The 15,299-nt window shown below is 36.8% G+C and overlaps 1 protein-coding gene across 4 annotated transcripts in view; it reads right to left on the bottom strand.

Moving 5' to 3' along the window:
* HNF4G (hepatocyte nuclear factor 4 gamma) overlaps nucleotides 1-15,299 on the bottom strand; it is a 70,623-nt gene that overhangs the window by 36,759 nt on the left and 18,565 nt on the right. The window contains exon 2 of one of the 4 annotated variants that reach the window (XM_032222783.1): nucleotides 14,205-14,364. The exons of the other annotated variants lie outside the window; for them this stretch is intronic. The gene's annotated coding sequence lies outside the window, so the exon portion shown is untranslated. The remainder of the gene's footprint in view (nucleotides 1-14,204; nucleotides 14,365-15,299) is intronic. 4 annotated transcript variants of the gene reach the window in all.

Raw genomic sequence — 15,299 nt, 5'->3', positions numbered from 1 at the left:
CATGGCCTCTTCCCTAGCATGGCCCTCCAGCTGTGTGGGGCGGGGGCAGGGAGGAGAGTAGGTGAGTGATTGCCACTCTGGGCTCTCCTCCCCCCCGCACTCACTCACTTACACACTCACTCCCTCACACACACACACACCAAGCACACCCAAAAACCCAGGCGTGCACCTCTTGCCACCCTCAGTCATACCAGTTTCTCTCTTTTGCACTCCATGAAGGCAGGCAGGCAGGCAGCCCCTCCCTCCCTCCCTGCTCCTCACGATTCACCTGGTCGAGATCAAGGTCTATCTCCCAGCACCAGTCTATAAAGCAGACATTTTGGTGCCAGCGATTTGTCCAAGGTGGAGGGTTGAAAGGAGAGAGCGAGAGAGCGAAAGAGAGAGAAGGGGGAAAAACTCAGTCACAGGCAACTCTTGGAGGTTAACTCTGCCTTATCTTGGACTCAAACAAGGACGCCGCACGCCGCGTCTTACAGACTTTGAAAGACTTGCCCTTTTACAGAGTCCTTGACTTTAACCCCCCCCCCCCCGAAAGTTTCTACTACAGGCAGCCATGCCGTCCGAGCGCCTGCAGAGGGCCACCCGCAACTTGACATGTGCCTGAGGCCAAAAAGGCAGCACGCCGTTCCCACTTACCTTCTGCTTGGGCGGTGGGGAGGACACCGCGTTTTCAGCCCCGAGAGTCTCTTTCCCCTTCTACCCCGTCCGGGTGGTAGAATCCCAAACCCAGCCAGCTGAGTCAAAGCCCACCACAGTCACGGCTGTTGCTCCGAAGCCTCCAGGAGCGCCAGCTCCTTTGCAAAAAAATAAACTGAGCGGCGGGAGGGAAGGCGGTCCCTCGAGCCTGAAGTTTGCTTGAAGAACTGACTCCTCCCGGACTCGGCTCTCGTGCGGTCTCTTCTGACAAGAGCGAAATAACCCGCCCAACGTAAGCCTGCTCAACTGCAAGGCATGATTCGCTGCTCCAAGATCAGGAGACGGGAGAATCACGTGCCTCCTTTGCATAGAAATTTTTTTGCTTTTTAACCCTTGCTTAACTCTTAAAAGGCGAAAAATTCCTTATGCAAAGGAGGCCCATAGTTCTCTCGCCTCCCCCTACAGTTAACATTAAGCAGACTCAAAGTCACTGTGACTTGGAGTCTGGCAGCAACTACCTTGGCCTTTTTAATTATTTTTAAAAAATTATTTAAAATTCTTTCCTTTTCCTCGTGAGACTGGTGAGGCCCCCCTCCCCTGCCTCTAGTGACTGCACGTCCCTGTCTAGATACCTCTATGTTAGTCCAATATGTAAACAAAATATAGTGGTCCCCAAATACGATTGTTTCACCGTGGTTAAAAAAATCACTCTCTTTTTGAAATGATGATCAACTGCTCAATATTTTTCAATTCGGAAACATTATGGCATGATATCATTAGCTATAAATTTGTGCTTTTATACAGGCAGCACAGACCACTATAGTCAGGAATAGACAGATTGAGAGGAAATCGCACAATGTACCAGAGCAATGATCCTTTTCTTGTCTGATCACTTATGCAGCCTTTTTAACCAGCAGGCAATCTTAACATAGTAGAGATTTCTCACTCTGACCTTCTTGGCATTTTTCTTTCTCGCTTTTACCATTCTGGACATTTCCAAGAGTCTTCAGTTGTCTGGAAATATGTACAACTAACCTTCCTTAAATAATGTTGATACTTCTAAATACCATTCCTGTCTATGAGCTCTGAAGAGGTTTGAGAGAGAATATTGACCAACATGATCAAGATTTGAGTTCTCAGTGCTTCTCTCTTATCATCCAAAATATCAGGTTGCCAGAATTTTGGGTACATCCTTGGAAAGCTATATTGGATATATTCTGAAAGGACAGAAGTTCAAACAATTCCAAGAATGCAAGCTATAGTCACATTATGACAATGATTTACTATACCCAACCTCTATGGAAATTTATTAGGATTGCACAAGATCAACAGAAGAATTATGCAGCTGTGCAATATTGTTACAATTGTTACAAGTATTATGTAGTTCACACATCTTTCTTTTAGTGCTGTTGAATTGTTATGGCTGTAATTAGTTAATATAAACCTGGTGTGAACCAGAGATTCAGAATACCAAGAACTAGTTTTCCTTTTATATGTATCAATTTTGGGGAGTTGGTGCCTGAATATTAATGTGTTTACAACTTTCTAATTTATAAGGTATTCATTTATTTCTTTATTAAAATTAGAAACTGCTCTCCAAAGAGCAGTTTATAATACATTACATTATTATAATATAATATAATAGTTGTAATACATTAAAAAACAACTTTTTTAATATTCATTAAATTCTATCACAGAATAAACAAAATTATTTAAATATTCAAATAATAAAAGCAGAAACCAGAATAGTTGAAAAGGCTCTGTGAAACATATATATCTTAAATTTGTGCATTAATCTATTTAATGCTCTGAAGGAAGAAAAAGGCTTTTGTTTGGCATCAAAAAGATGGTAAATATGGTGCCAGAAATACTTCAATAAAAATACTTCAAAGTCAATGGGTCTACTACAGATTATTTCCACTTCCTCACAATATCTCAGCACTCAAGGGACCTGGAACATGAACTCTGAAGATGATATATGAGTATAGGTAGCTCACACAGGAAGATGATTTCTTCATTACTTCTTTTTTTTAATGCAGTCAAGGCATCATATATTTGAAGTTTATACCAAGGAAATGTATCAGAATTCTTACAGACTTTTAAAAGAGTATGTGACCTGGAGCTAAAATGCTAATTTGACACATGCACATACTAGCTACTTTATTTATTTTTCATCAGGTAACAAGCTAATCTTTATTGTCCTTGCATTTTTTGGGTTTTGTTTTAGTTCATGTAGTTCAAACCCGTGTACTACCTAGGTCAGTATTTCTCATCCTTGGCAACTTGAAGATGTCCAGACTTCGCATTCGCTGGCTGGGGAATTCTGGGAATTGAAGGCCGGAGATCTTCAAGTTGCCAAGGTTGAGAAACACTGACCTAGGTAGTCTTCAACTTACAACAGCTCATTTAGTGATTGTTTGAAGTTACAGTGACACTGAAAAAAGTGATTTATCACCATTTTTCACACTTATGACTATAGTGGTATCACATGGTCATGTGACGGTTGCAATGTTCCAAAGTCATGTGATCACTTTTTGTGACCTTCTGACAAGCAAAGTCAATGGGGAAGCCAGATTCACTTAACAGCCGTGTTATTAATTTAACAACTACAATGACTCACTTGCCAGCAACTGTGACAAGAAAGGTCGTAAAATGGGGCAAAATTCACAAAAATTAGCAACAGAAATTTTGGGCTCTATTGTGATCATAAGTTGAGGACCACTCGTCTCTGAGGAAACCCCAAAAAAATCAAATAAATCTAGGAACTATTATTTTACTTATTTGTTTTATTGCTTTGAATGATAAATATTGATTGATCTAATTGTTCAAATAGTTATTTTTTATTTTCAACTTCCTTTATTATTTTTATAAATAATCAAAGCAGCAAATGTACCTTATACTTCTTCCACCTCCTATTTCTTGGAAGTTTTGGAGTGCCTGGAAGGAGACCTCAAGCACTTTCATTATTGTTCCCTGTCAAAAGTCCCAAATGTGTTGATATAAATAATTCTATTTTATATTTTATCTTGCTGTCAAACATTTTGTTATCATCTGAGAATCAAGTACTATATACTGCATTTTAGAATCAGGAATTGCATAGTGCTCTTGGCTACCTATTATCCTTCTTCACCCAGAATTGTGACTCTGGGATTCTGGCCCCCAACACTGTTGAATAATCTCCAATCCCAGCAAACATGACTGTCCTACATCAGAAGACATCAAAGATAGGGATTTATGTATTAATAAATGAAGAAAGAAGATGCCAAAAATTGTCTTAAATAAATTGTTCTTCATTAGACTAACATTTTTGCCTAGCTCTCCATAAAGCTAATATTAGGACTGTAATTTACTGAACTGGGATCCATTAAGCCAAAGTAATTCAACAAATTCAAACTGTTTTTTTTTCATATGTCATTCGATTCTTCCCACTGCAGCAGAAATTATTTCAGTGTCAAATCTGTACCAGAGGTGGTATTTAGCAGGTTCTGACCAGTTCTGGAGAACCAGTAGCGGAAATTTTGAGTAGTTTGGAGAACCAGTAAATACCGTCTCTGACTGGCCCTGCCACCATCTATTCTCTGCCTCCCAAGTCCCGGCTGATCGGAAGTAAATGGGGATTTTGCAGTAACCTTCCCCTGGAGTAGGGAAGGTATGTAGATTTTACAGTATCCTTCCCCTGCCATGCCCATCAAGCCACGTCCACCAAGCCATGCCCACAGAACCAGTAGTAAAAAAATTTGAATCCCACCACTGATTTGTACTACACATCTCTACCACACTAGAAGGTTAAGATCAGAAGGAACATGGACATCTATAAATAATATAAATCATCATGGTTATATTAATAATATGAGTTACATTTTTCAAACTCTATTACTTTTGCCACCATAGCATCCCAGATAGATCACTATTATTCCTATTTTATGCATATGGAACATAGGTAAAAATGTAACAATCAACTTGAAAGCCAGACACTGAATTCATGGCAGAACTTGAGCCAGGTTCCCACATCAGATCTGAACTCTATCAAATAAACAAGAACAGAATATGATTTTCAAGAAGCATTAAATTCTTGGTAACTGAAATGTAATAACTTATTTGAATTTAAAATAAAACATGCATATCAAAGGCACAAATCATTTTGTTTATTCCATTAGACTGCCATTTACCTTGTGCCAGAAAAACTGCTTTAATTATTATGATGTACTTGTAATTGCAATAATCTTAAAATGGATTCTCTTTTCCAAAGTGTATATTCATCTACTTCCCAAAACAAGCTTTTGCGCCTCAGTAAAATATATTTTACTGTTAAAATATATTGTACTCTTGTGCTAAAATGTCACTATGACTGTACTTATGAATAGAATCCAATTTATTCCTTGAAACATTTAATCTTGTGAACATCAGGGCTTGGTACGAGCTTGTTTTAGTTCTCTCATCTTTATATTGGCAGTCTTAGTGCTGTTTCTGAATTCTATTTTTGTATTTTTATGGTTTTATTATGGGCTGCACATTGCTTGGTGAATAGCAGTTACTAGGCATCCATTACATTAAATAAAGAAAGAAAATGTGGTAAATCAGGTCCAACAAAATTCTAATGATCTAAGCAAAGCTTCCATTGACCAGGTAGGTGTTTTTTTTATTACTTTTATTGCCCTGGAGGAACTGCACTGAATGCAAAATAGAAAGCTGAAAATTACCAAGCTATCATTGGTTTTTTGAAAGCACTACTGCTAATCTTATCTTTGAAATTTATTTGGGTAATACCAGATATATTTATTTAAAAATTAATGTCAAAAGTAATTTAGCACAGCTTTTCATAGCACTCGGATTAAAAATGTCATTACCTTGTCTTTTTAAAGAAAAAATAAAAATACTCGATTACAACAACAGTCAGTCTCCCAGTGGGGTCCCTTTTCTGCACTAAAAATCATAGCTGCATAGAGCATAATAAAAACTACGAATGAACCTGTTTTTAAACTTATCACCCATAATATGGCTTATCAATGCAAGGTAAATTAGTCTCTCCATCATCTGTAGTAAAGAAAAGTGAGATTCTCTGTGGGAACCATTTACTTTCTTGTACATTTCAATGTGTACATTTCCAGAGGTCTTACACACCTAATCTAATAGCCATTAGAAGGGCAATAAAATGGCATAAAGCCAGAAAAATGCACTAAAGTAATCATATCCCAAGTTGTTTATATAGCTGTGCTTTTTAATGGCAGTCCTTGGAACCAAGCAATGCTTGTAGCTAAAGAATATCATATAACTAATTTTTCCATACCCATCTCAGCCCTCAAAAAAACTGCAGTTAAATTATTAGCCTAAGAAGACCCAGATTCAAATCCCCACCAATTTTACTGAGTAACATTTATCCATATCATTCTATCTCAACTCTGCCTAGAATGAAAAGGCAAATAGATAAATATATTTCAAGAAGCTCTTTTAACCCAAAGAATTCTGATTGTCACTCATGAACAAATGATTTTTAGTGGCTGGGCTTGAATGTCACTGAAATTGCTGCTATAATGCTAAAAATAACCACTCTGCTGTCTCATAACAACTGAAACAAACAAGATGTAAGTGAAATACAGTATTATTTAACAATCATCTTAAGGCTGGTCATTATTAAAATGCTGTATTTGATAGAACCTATACTTCCTGTCTATTGCTTTATAGTAATTATTATGAAGTATCAATATAATAAAATTAATTAGCATTGAGAATTAGGGACAAATCAAGTAATACTAGACTTCAATTCTTACAGCGAAGTTTTCCTACTTATTTATTTAAGTTTATTTACTTAATATAAATATAGAATATGGCCACTCATCCCACAGAAGTGACTTTGGACCGCATGCAGAAATTAAAAGCCAAATGCTTAAAAACAATAGCCCATAACCATGAGGAAAATGATACATTACAATTGCTAACAACAGAGTTTACCTAAATCTATGAATCAAAAACCTGAAGAAAAAGCCAGGTTGACAAGGTAAGGACCATTTCCCTTGTAAGCCATATCTTTCAAAGTCTGCTCCATAGAGTCCATAATTCTGGAGACATTTGGAGTATATTGGAGTAGAGAAGGGCCACCGATGGACAATCACCCCCTTGCTGGAGAAATTACTTAGGCTCTTCAGAAAGACCATAGAATTTACACCACAAAATTGGATCACACGTCTCTTGGATACTGTAGAATAATACATTAATAATACTCATTATTCTTTTTCTTTGTGCTGCAGGATTATTTATATATATAGCCATACATACATATACATAGAGGGGGGGGTGGATTAAGGCCACCATCCTATTAATGGAATAAGAGTCGGTTTGGTCTAGTGCAGTGGTTCTCAACCTTCCCAATGCCGCGACCCTTTAATACAGTTCCTCATGTTGTGGTGACCCCCAACCATAAAATTGGTGTCTCGGTTCCTAAGACCATTGAAAATATGTGTTTTCCAATGGTCTTAGGTGACCCCTGTGAAAGGGTCGTTCGACCCCCAAAGGGGTCCCGACCCACAGATTGAGAACCACTGGTCTAGTGGTTGGCACCAGGCTAGAAACCAGGAGCCTGTTATGCCCATTTTAGGCATGAAAGCCAGATGGATGACTGAGCCATTCACATCTGCCTTTGGGCTCAGCCTAACCCAACTCATAGAACTGTTACTGTATAAGAGGGACATACGTTAGATATGTTCATTGCCTTGAATTATTTATAAAACCTGATGATGATAGGATATAAATAAACAAAAGAAATGTTTTAAAAGTGGGAATCTACCAACAGATTCAATCAGAATATAAATTTTAAAAAGTAATTCTGATCCAATAAGATTTTAATGTAAGGTGATGAAAACATGTATTAGCACCAGTGTAATCAAAGGAGGAGTTACTTCTTTTAAGCACACTTTTATATTTGCATCGCTTAAGAAATATATTTATTTTTTAAAAAGTCAAACTGTTTGCTGACTGACAATTTAGCCTGATTAATGAAATTGAGTCTTTATATTACGTATTCATAACTGAATTAAATGTTATAATTTAGATTTTGGGGGAGGTTAGTGCCATGTTATTAACTAGCAAAAAATTAATACGTTACTTGCCTCAGAATCAAACTCTGCTATTATCTAACCTCATGTTATGCAGACTGCTTAGAAGATAAATACATCTGGCTTAGACATTACTAACTAAAGCATATTCTTTTACTTACAATTTAATATATCAATTCATTTTTAATTGCATTCTATTTACATTTCTGAATAGACAACCTTTGAAGATGCTGAAGGAAATATGATAAAATTTATCATTTAATTGAATTAAAATAATAATAATAAACTTAGCATTGGATATTAGATCTCTGTGAAGAAATACTCCTTTGATTCACTCTTCCAAGCCATGAAGCAGTTAATGTAGTCAACTCAACCCAGGTCAAAAAGTTCCTTGCAAAGTTCTTTTTCTGGTTATTTGCAGATTATTACCAAGCAAGTGTCTTTTCTTCTGCTCCTTGAAGCCTTAACATAGGTAATATTTTTGCTGTCTGTATCTGTGGAAGCATCTTGAGGCCATTTATAAAATGACTCAAAATCACAGAATTGGTATGTGATATAAGAAGAAAAAATATATCCTAATAAAAATCAGTTTTTAAAAACTTGTAATAATAGCCATCATAATTATCATTATCGTAAGTGCTTTAATACTGAAAATAATCACTGAAAGAGTTTCCTATCAGACTTTATTGAAGAAATTACATTAAGCTTGCTTGGGGAAAAAATCTGATCCATATGTTTATAGCCATTGTAAGCTATATAGCTATTTTTATGGCAGAAAAGCAATATGTTCTAAGCAAACACTGATAAAGTCTCAATTCTGAGAAATCCCCACCTCTCTTGGAACTGGAAACAACCTGATAAGAGACAAAAGTGAACCTTCAAAACAAAGAGACAGGAAAGGGAGTATTAGAAGAAAAAGCAGCATTCATTGGATAAAATGCTCATGTAAACGCATGCCACAGTTAACAAATGCCAAAATAGTTCCCAGCAATTAAAATTAATGTTTTAACTAAAATGTACAACCTTCCAATATCAACCGTACTTTTAAGATACTAACTCATACCACAGTATAGGATTATCCTTATATTCAGAAAGTTTAAGAAATAACAGATAATCATTCCGAAGATATCAAGGAATGTGTGAGGCTGATGGGTAGGCCTTGTGAACTGGATCAGGACATACACCACACATATACTGTCAGAGATAGACTTACTGAGACGCATTAGCCTCAGGCACACATTCCCCCTAGTGATTCTGTTAAAGACCAATGTTTTTCTACAGGAATTCACTAGGGGATATGTGTAATGTTAAATCCTTTCTCTTCCCTAGGCCTCAGCAGTTCTGTGATCAGGCCAGCTGGATGGGAGATGAGTTTTATCCACATGACCCCAGTAATCCTGATAACGATTACAATTCCCCACTGATAATAATTGCAGGAATCAGCAATTTGATCTCCATTACCCAGCAGAGAACGGTTCAGGAAAGCGGGCAGCAAAATATAGATTCAGAACCTTATGTAGGGTAAAATTATCAAGAACATAGGGAAAAAAATACCTTACAGAGGTAGATCCAACTTAGCTTCTGAAGAGAAAGACCAGACTTTGTTAGCAAGCATGTAGCTAGCAATAGACTAATAAATAATGTATTGTTAAGACTTTCAAAAATCCTTTGGAAATCTCTCAGCCAAAACAACAAAATACTTCACTTCACAACTTCTATGAGGTGAAGAGAAACTAACTTGACTTCACTTAGAAGAGAAGCTGTCATCAAAATGGTTAGTTCCTACATCTCCACCAGATGTACCTACCAAGAGAAGAATCTTTCCCAGCATTGCGCACCAAGATTACCACTATAACTGGAAGGAAATCAGATATCCGAGACATATTTTCTCTCAATTTCCCCTTTTCTCTTCTTTTTTAGGAACAACCCATTTAGATCCTTCTACTGACCATTATGAACCATGAAGAACAAAAGTCTATAAGAAGGTAACTGTCCAAAAAAGAAGCCTGTGTAGCCTGTGTAGCCCATTATGAGTATAGATAATGTGATGTAATAAATCCAGAACTGTAAACAGCTAAGGATTCTTCAATACATTTTTCATATGCTGCATGGTTTGTACAACTGCGCAAATTAATCATTCCTGGATCAAAATACATGCCTTTTGATTCCTGAACAACTTTGGTTTGGTTTTGTACTGTTAGCAACCCAAAGTTTTTTAAGATGGGTTCAAGATAAATCAAACAATTAATAAAGATTAATACTGCTATTGCTATATGAATGTATTCATATGCTGGTGACCTGTTGCTTTATAAACATATGTTTCTGAAGATTTAAAATATAATGGTGGATGAAGAAACATTACCATACCAGTCAATTTGCCCCCTCAACTTTATCCCTTTGCAGGAGGAAAGCTGATGCAATGTCTGAGTCTCTTCAAGGCTAGAGAGTCCACCAGATCTCCAAATCATTTCTGAATTTTCCAAAGTAATTCAGAGGCACCTAATTTGATTTGATACTTTGAATTGGTTCAAAAGTTTATTTGAAGAAATGATGATCAAATATTTTGAATCAAATCACTCATTTGTAGCTTTACATATTCCTAATAGCAAATGTGAAAATGTTGAGAAAACAGAATCTGTTAACACCGCTGCTGAAATATATAGCAATACACCCTACATAAATGCAGATTCATGCTTCAGTTTTGAGGTCTATAAAATAGGAGGAAAGTGGGGGGAAAATGGAGACTTCACAGTCTACAACTTTGCTATACTGCGCTCAGTGAAAGCTGGGAATAATAGAATTTATTCATTCATATAAACCTTTTATATTCATGGAACAGATGATCTGTGCAGGGAAAGCTATTTCCAGGTACAAATTCCCTATCGCTGGAGTAAGCGACACAGTGATATGATGTAGAAATTATACAGAATAATAAAAACGCTGACAAATAGCATATTTATCAATATTTTATCCACCTTTCTTCAACTGTTTGCTCCATTTCATCAGACAATAAAATACCTGCAACAGTTATTGGGGGGGGGGGTTGAATAGATTTCATTCATTTATGTTTATAATATATAACTATATGTTTATAATCTATAAGCATATTAACAAAAACTGTGACTCAAGATTCACAAACACCTACATATACAATCCTTCTCATTTCTCTGCAAACCTAGTTATTTTATGTACTTCAACAACCAAGCTACTCTACCTTGTCATTTCAATTTTCACATATTTTCTGTTCGTACATGATTCAACGAAATCTCATCTCTGCAGCCCACTGCCAAAAGCTATGCCTGGAACAAAGCTCTTTCTAAAATTCAATCTCAAACAAAATTAAAAGGGGATGGGGGGTGAGAAAAGAGAAAGAAAAAAGGGGGGGGAAATCACATATGAGAATGCCAACCACAACCAATCTCATAAGTCCCATTCTCGCAAGTTCTGCAAATTCTTTTCGATTCATCAACAAACCTGAGCTTCGGGGAGTATGCAGCTGTTTTTGCTATTGCAGAGGGAATGACAACAAAAGGATTAAATAAAATGAGATCTCCTACAAATGCAGTAGATTGTTAATACCAATTGCTAGCTCAGCACCCAGGTAATACAATGTGGAAAGAACTGAAATACACAAGCTATGAGCTGGATCCAGACAGGAGGCTGAATCCTAAATGAGACTGAAACAACCTTAAACTGACTGGACCTAGGCTGCATCCTAATCTTTTTAATTTCATGATCAATGTGACTTGTATTTGACAGGGGGCTTCAGAATTCTCGATTATGTTGAATTAGCACAATCTACAGATGGACTAACACCATGCCAACAATGCAAGTAGTTTCTTGGCCACCAGAAGGCTTGGATATAGCATAATTCAACCTTTTATTGAAATAATCCACTCACTCACTCACTCACTCTGTTCAGCTCTTTTGGCATGATATTGGCCATCAGGACAATTGTTTCAGCAGATATGACTGGCAAATATTTACAAGCAACCAACAAAAAATATTTTCTCCTGCCAGGAAGAATTTCTAAATTCCATCCTAGAAAATTCTAGGAGTTATACTTAGACCGAATCTACTAAGTCAAGAAGTTTAACTGAAGACCCAATGATTTCAGCAAATTTGTTTGATGCAGAACAAATCTGGAGTTGTCCTCATAAATTTTGCCTTGCAACAACCTATTTCCCAGAATATGTAAACATCTGTCTCCATGTAGAAAAAACCCAGGAGTAAAATTCAGCAGGTTCTGGCAGGTTCTGGAGAACCAGTAACAGAAATTTTGACTTGTTCAGAGAACCAGAAAATACCACCTCTGGCTGGCTCCAATATCCTCCCCCCCCCCCCAGAGTGGGGGGGAATGGGTATTTTGCAGAATCCCTCTCCTGGAGTTAGGTGGGAAAGGAGATTTTGCAGCATCCTTTCCCTGCCATGCCCACCAAGCCACACTCACAGAACCGGTAGTAAAAAAAACTGAATTTCACCACTGAACAAACCCATTTCTTCATCTAACAGGTCTAATATGATACCCGCATTTTCGAAATGCTAATCACACAATCTTCTGTTCTCCCACTTTAAACAGAGTCAGATACAACGCATACAGCATACTCACATATTTTTGTGTTTCATTAAAATTATTTGAAAAATAATAAAACATATGCAACTACAATTACATGAGACACTGGCATCATTGATCATTGATGAATTCTCTAACACGATATCAGCCTTCCTCCATTCCAGAATAATGTGTTCTTATAAAACTAAAGTCTCCAAAGCATTTCCTACACACATAGGGTAAACACTTTTGTCAATGGAGAAAAAAGTGCTTTCTTGAGGTTCTGAAGAATTGCCAAATGGTAGAACAAACTTGCTATGTATAACAAAATCCACTGATTAGCTTTAAAAACAATTACAACCTGTCCCTGATAAATATAGTTCTTTACTTATGATCACAACTGATCCCAGAATTTGTGTTACTAAGTGAGATATTTGTTAAACAAAGTTTTGCTCTATTTTATGACCTTTCTTGCCACCGTTATTAAGTGAATCACTACAGTTGTTAAGTTAGTAACACCAGTGTTAAGTGAATCTGGCTCCCCATTGACTTTGCTTGTCAGAGGTTTGCAACAGGTGGTCATGTGATCCTGGGACACTGCAACCATCATAACTATGAGTCAATTGCCAAGCATCTGAATTTTGATTACATGACCGTGGGGATTCTGCAATGGTTATACAAGTGAAAAAAAGACATGTCATTTTTTAGTGGTGTTATAACTTCAAATGGTCACTAAATGAACTCTTGTAAGTTAAGGACCACTGTAAAGTGTTTTTAGGAGCCTTAAACTACACCTTCCCTGGTTTGCACTCATATTCATGCTGATGGGACATGGTGGGAACTGTAGTCAAAGGGATCTAGAAGATGGCAGGTTAGAATGAAGAATATTTTCTGCAACCACATCCAATAAATATGGCTGGGCAACTGGGGGAAAATAGATGGAGCACCTATTGAATCCACAATAAGATAATGAACCAGCTAATTATACAAAAGAATTTTGAGGCATTTAACAAAATATGATCAAAAGAACTTAATATAGAATGCTCTGGATTTTTTGGGGGGGGGCATGGGAAGTGCATATTTCTGCCATTTCAGGGCTGCAAAAGTGGAAATTTCAACAGAAATGCATAAATGGTTCAAAGCAAGCTGCTTTCCATTCATAAGCAGCTTTTTCAAAGCCATATCATATGCCCCATATCATCCTTAACTCTGCACTTCTGTGAGTTTTAACTGCAGAGTTTGGGGACTGTATGCAGTTAGGCCTGAATTGCACCACTGGGGAAAACTGCAGGGCTCATAATGGTTCATCTGGGTACTTTTAGAGATTATTCAAAGCCTTCTTGGGAAGGCTCTAGTGCTATGACAAGGAAAAAGAAAGGGACAACAAGCACTAGGGGGTGGACTCAGTGACAATAGCAACGGCTGTTCCATTAGATGATCAGAAGGGCTACTTGAGAGACAGATCATCACAGAAAAAAAATGTATCTGTGTGGTTGCTAAGATTTTATATGATCGTGATAACACATGATCAATTCATAGGAACAAATATATCTCTTAATAAAGCTAACCTACTCAAATTCTATAAGTCTTTTTATTCCCGTGTTCAATAAATAAACAAATGTCTGAAATCATTTTTTATCCAACTTAATTATACGTCAATAATCTGGAAGAAGCAGAGAGAATAATTTCTCATAAAATGCTAATCATCACTTGATTCTTAATAGGATGCACTTCCTTGGAATTTTCAATAAACTCACTAGATATGTGCAAAGATGTTCTTGTATTATTAAGTTATTAAGTTGTACTATGAATTATTTTATAGTAGACAGACATTTCTGCATAAGCTCACTTCTCATGCTCAAAAGTGCATATAATTGTTTTGAAATTACTGCAATTACTCATATAGATAATATGAGAAGGGAAAAATTTAAATGGGTTTTTAGTTTCTACTAATACAATTTACTCACTGTAAATAAGGAAGAAGATATACCATCAAGTCATCCATCAGTTGTTTGCAAACCAGCAGGAAAAGCTTTCTGGACCACAATGCAAAAACCTCTGATCTATTTATTCTGTAAATGTAGGTGTCTAGAGACCACTGGGCACGTACAGAGTTATCAAGACACTCTGTGACGGGAAAAATAAAAATAAACATACTAATGACACTATATAACAGTATGTGGGTAAGGCATTTTAGCTTTAAATTACATTACTAATGAGGTATATAAAGTGGCTCTAAATGGATTTAGGTCAAGCTGTAAGGCTGACCTTTAGCAGCTTATTGATTTTCAACAGTGATCTAGAATGTCATATACCAATAACAGAATTAAATGCTTCTCGTCAGTGAGAGGAGATCGTCAATGGCCTATCTCATCTCACACATCAACCCTCCATCCAGGTACTGATAGATTTAGATTCTTTAAAAATATAAGACACATAATTCTTTAGCCACATTAGGAAAAAAAATACATCAGGGCTAGTTAAAAAAAATAAACAGGCAGATTCTTGGAAGAAATCAATGTTGGACAACTTAATTTAGAAGGTGCATAAATGGAGGAAAAAACAAGTTAGTGCCAAAGAATGAGTCATGTGTTGGAAGCCATGGGATAATATTGTATTATAAACTGTTTCTTGAAGAACATGAATGATGCTGAATTTGAATGTGTACTGCAACCATTTGGGGACATCAACATGAACATATCCAAACCCTATTGCTCACAGGCATGGAGAATTACAGATGAATGAATATAACTAGTCCAGATCACTAACCCAGTATTTCTCAACCTTGGATATTTTAGGACGTGTGGACTTAACTCCTGGAATTCCCATCCTTACTTCCTCCTTGCTCTATGCTGGGTATCTAGAGCTAACTACGCAAAAGACAAGGGTTTAAGAAGTCAAGATGGTAGCTATAACAGTGTGATTCATCCACCTATCACCTATCACAATGGCCATGCCTTACAGATACGACTAGTTATGGGTATTACTCAACATGCTACAATTTTCCAAAACGTATTTAGCCACATCACAGGCAGCAACAGTAAACGGTCTTCTGCTATACA

The sequence above is a fragment of the Thamnophis elegans genome, chromosome 8 (genome assembly GCF_009769535.1).
Source record: "Thamnophis elegans isolate rThaEle1 chromosome 8, rThaEle1.pri, whole genome shotgun sequence".
NCBI lineage: Eukaryota > Metazoa > Chordata > Lepidosauria > Squamata > Colubridae > Thamnophis > Thamnophis elegans.
The sequence above is the reverse complement of the archived record's forward strand: the minus strand, read 5'-3'. Positions and strand labels throughout refer to the sequence as shown.